This window comes from Rhinoderma darwinii, chromosome 10, assembly GCF_050947455.1.
Source record: "Rhinoderma darwinii isolate aRhiDar2 chromosome 10, aRhiDar2.hap1, whole genome shotgun sequence".
Taxonomy (NCBI): domain Eukaryota; kingdom Metazoa; phylum Chordata; class Amphibia; order Anura; family Rhinodermatidae; genus Rhinoderma; species Rhinoderma darwinii.
The window spans coordinates 58148648-58153421 of NC_134696.1; the positions used below are offsets into that span (position 1 = coordinate 58148648).

The 4774-nt window shown below is 44.8% G+C and overlaps 1 long non-coding RNA gene across 1 annotated transcript; it reads right to left on the reverse strand.

The window, feature by feature from the left end:
• Positions 1-1531: 1531 nt before the first annotated feature.
• On the reverse strand, positions 1532-4273 carry LOC142661469 (uncharacterized). Its single transcript, XR_012850742.1, has 2 exons — positions 3890-4273; positions 1532-3648 (listed from the first exon to the last, which is right to left on the reverse strand). It is a non-coding gene; the product is annotated as an uncharacterized LOC142661469 (long non-coding RNA).
• Between the last annotated feature and the right edge of the window lie 501 nt (positions 4274-4774).

Below are 4774 nucleotides of genomic sequence, written 5' to 3' on the forward strand. Positions count from 1 at the left end.
GAGGTATTTCACAGTATGTGGATTTCACTAATTTGCGGGCAATGTGATTGGCACTGTTATAGTGGTATGTGGATTGCACTGATATGGGTGTACTGTGGCTGGCACAGTTATCACAGTATGTGGATTGCACTTATTTGTTGGCAGTGTGACTGGCACTGTTATGGTGGTATGTGATTGCACTGATATGCGGTCATGGGTACTGGCACTTTTCTAAGGGAGTTTTTATGAGGCCATTCTGTGTCTGATAACTGAATCTGCGTTTGTGTGCATTCATACATGTGTGTGTGATACTGGGTCCATAAGCATCAGCATGCCACCTTGACAAAATCCTCCGTATGCCCCTGGTTGGTATGAAGGTTGAAGGTGCGGATATAGCCGGTCGTATTCCAATATACAAAGACTGCTCATCTCTGGAGAACTGTTCTCAGTGCTATGACTCATTTCAATAACCAGAGGCAGAGTGCAGCCCCAAAACTGCGGTTATGGGGTAGGAACTTTGACCTCTAATTGAGCATTCATAGTGTCCAGGCAGACAAGCGTGGATATTTGCATGCATCCCCCATAGATCGCTTACTTTGCCATACCAGCTAGACTAGACAGCGGTTATGAAGTGCAGCTCTTGCTGTCATGCACTCGGCCCAACTATGCCTTACATCATTGACTCATTGATTTTAATGGTCACCATGTAGTACTTCATTTCCCCTGTGGTGGCGCTGCATGGAAACTGGGCCATGCTCATTGACCACTGTTATTAATAACCACACTGAGTGGGAACTGGTGCTTGTCCCTGCTATTACTACATTACATCATGGCACTGTTATGGGTGTACTGTGGCTGGCACTGTTATGGGTGTACTGTGGCTGGCACTGTTATGGGTGTACTGTGGCTGGCACTGTTATGGGTGTACTGTGGCTGGCACTGTTATGGGTGTACTGTGGCTGGCACAGTTATGGTTGTACTGTGGCTGGCACTGTTATGGGTGTACTGTGGCTGGCACTGCTATTATAGTCACACCTCCCAACTTTCAAGTATCACAAAGAGGGACAACCTTTTAAAAGTAGGCCAATGAACTTAGGCAACCGGCCACCACATGATGTAAACTAACCAATGATAGCTCCCCTCCCTCTGTCAAACACATTAGATGCCGCTGTCGCTATTGACAGCGGCATCTAATGGGTTAAACCGCAGGAATCGGTGCACGCTTAGATTCCGGCAGTTGGGGCAGGAGCCAGGCTGTGTATAACAACTGTGCTCCTGCCGCTGATCGCGTGAGTACACTGGCAGTACCCACCCGATCAGAGGACAGATATATCCATCCTTATGTGGGAACTAGCTCCTGCATAGGATCGATATATCCGTCCTTCGTCGTAAAGGGGTTAAAGTGGTTGCATTTATATGGCTCACATGATAAATATCTCTTCTGTATGTGCATATTATCCAATACATCATGGATACAGCCATATTGGATTATCATAATATATACTAATTCCTGACTGCTATATAATATTGAGAAATGACGAGGAGACAAAGCTTTTAATATTAAAACACAATTTATTTAACTGAAATTCCTAACTAAAGCTACTGATCCAGAAGAAGGCAAAAACCCTGCGCACGTTTAGCCAATTTGTGCCACAGGGGAAAATTCCTTGTTGACCCCGAGAAAAGGCGATCAGTCCAAGAACCCAGGATCAGAGCTTGTAATGCAACTAACTAAACACATCTCATTGATAGCTATGACAGCGCATTATATAGTAACTTATATCATTACGTATACGGCATATACAGAAGTTGTCCAATCCCAGCTGTTGTCCTAGATGTCCCGGTATCATGCCGGCCGCTCCTCTACTGATCGGACTCTGGAGATCACAGATAAAAGGCGATCAGTCCGAAAAACCAGGATCAGAGCTTGTAATGCAACTAGCTAAACACATCTCATTGATAGCTATGGAGATCACAGCACGACTATGGTCATCTCAGCTGTGAAAGAGAAAGAGAAGTTGTCCAATCCCAGTTGTTGTCCTCGATGTCCCGGTATCATGCCGGCCGCTCCTCTACTGATCGGACTCTGGAGATCACAGCACGACTATGGTCATCTCAGCTGTGAAAGAGAAAGAGAAGTTGTCCAATCCCAGTTGTTGTCCTCGATGTCCCGGTATCATGCCGGCCGCTCCTCTACTGATCGGACTCTGGAGATCACAGCACGACTATGGTCATCTCAGCTGTGAAAGAGAAAGAGAAGTTGTCCAATGCCAGTTGTTGTCCTCGATGTCCCGCTATCATGCCGGCCGCTCCTCTACTGATCGGACTCTGGAGATCACAGCACGACTATGGTCATCTCAGCTGTGAAAGAGAAAGAGAAGTTGTCCAATCCCAGTTGTTGTCCTCGATGTCCCGCTATCATGCCGGCCGCTCCTCTACTGATCGGACTCTGGAGATCACAGCACGACTATGGTCATCTCAGCTGTGAAAGAGAAAGAAAAGTTGTCCAATCCCAGTTGTTGTCCTCGATGTCCCGGTATCATGCCGGCCGCTCCTCTACTGATCGGACTCTGGAGATCACAGCACGACTATGGTCATCTCAGCTGTGAAAGAGAAAGAGAAGTTGTCCAATCCCAGTTTTTGTCCTCGATGTCCCACTATCATACCAGCCGCTCCTCTACTGATCGGACTCTGGAGATCACAGCACGACTATGGTCATCTCAGCTGTGAAAGAGAAAGAGAAGTTGTCCAATCCCAGTTGTTGTCCTCGATGTCCCGGTATCATGCCGGCCGCTCCTCTACTGATCGGACTCTGGAGATCACAGCACGACTATGGTCATCTCAGCTGTGAAAGAGAAAGAGAAGTTGTCCAATCCCAGTTGTTGTCCTCGATGTCCCTGTATCATGCCGGCCGCTCCTCTACTGATCGGACTCTGGAGATCACAGCACGACTATGGTCATCTCAGCTGTGAAAGAGAAAGAGAACACTGCCCCCTCCTATGGCCTTCTCCTGTGACATCTGTTCGTCCTATAGGAAAACATCATTCCCTGTTATCCCGGCATAATACAGTTATATTAACATCCGCACTGGAGGTGGTCCATGGTCATAGACCCTCTATACAGACCAAACAAGGTCCAGGGTCTCGCAGAACACAACCATCGGATAACTGTTAAGGAGTCTTTACATGTGTGACACGGAGGAGTTATAGGAGGACATTAAACAAGGCTCTTGCTGAAGTCAATGCATTGATTCTACATATTTACCTTGACCTGTATAATCCATGTGTTATTTATTTATTTCAGTTACTTATATAGCGGCAACATATTACGTACGCAGTGCTGTACAGAGGGGTCCTCTTTTACTGTCCCCATTGGGGCTCACAATCTACATTCCCTATTGGTATGTTTTCGGGGTGTGGGAGGAAACCGGAGTACCCTGAGCAAACACAGGGAGAGCATACAAACTCTATGCAGATTTTGTCCTCGGTTGGATTTGAACCCAGGACCCCAGCGCTGCAACAGTGCTAGCCACCGTGCTGCCCCACATGTGTGTTAAGACATCAGAAGGCGCCAACTATAAAACTATAAATAGAATTGTCACGTTACATACGATTTTGATGAATTTCACAGTTCTTGTCCTCATCTTCAGCTGCCGTCCAGTTCTCCTCCCTGCAATGAAATAATAAGGGCAAAGTTTGCGCCATTTTAACTTTGTTTAATCCACGTTTATTAAAGTAAACTAGGTCTTCAAATTTTACGGAAAATGTATTTTACGTCGCCGCTTGCGACTGTTTGGTACAGTTTACGCAAAAACCTGCAATAAACTGCTGAGTAAATTCTAACAATAATTTACAACAATCCCCCATCCCTCAAATTTTCAGATTAAATAAATTATACATTATGTACATACCTAAATGTCTGGAGATTGGCGGCAGATTTTCTCGATGTTACTGTTTTCTTATTGGCTCCAAAACCTGAAAGTAAAGAGCACAACCCCCTATTGGCGCGTGTATAAGCCACGGCCCCAGGTGCCATTTTGTTCTTTCCCCGCCATGCGTCGAGTGTATGGTGTTTTTTGTTTCCAGTGTTCTGGATTCCTGATGAATTATCCTGTGTCTTCTCTACTCATCTTCTTATCTTGGACGCAGCAGTTGCCACATGAACCCCAGATTCCATAGAATGAGTCATTGTGACATCATGCAGTGAGGTAACAATGGCCGCGTGGACTGATGATGTCACAAATATGACCAGAAGTGACATCTCCTGCTATTCATAGTATTGATAGAAAGTTATTACAATGTTACCGTGCACGTTGGTTAGTATTTCAATGCAGGGTTCTTAAAGGAAAACTACACACTAAAACACTGAGGTACTAGAAGTCCCAGCAAACTCAGTAATGAATGATTTCACACTGGAAAATTGAAGAACTAGAAGTCTCAGCCTTTTCTAGATATTAATAAATGCACAGTGGAGCAGAACAGCAGGGCTCACCTATCCTAGGGCTGATGTAAGACCTAGTTAAGGCTAGTGAGGGCTGGGACCCATTATTTTTTTGGGTGGGTGGGTGTCATGAGTAAAGCACAATTTAATAATTTTCCACAAAATGACAGGAGTCACTACAGACATTCAGTATTTACTATATTCTTATTTTCTTCTCAGTTTTCCAAACGAATCATTCTAGGAACTTTATTTTATGTGACGTTTAACGCCATAAGGAATAATGGAGATGATGTTTTATCTGTGTGATGATAAAGAAATATTTTAGTAATTGGTTTTGATTACATTTTTTTCCTAT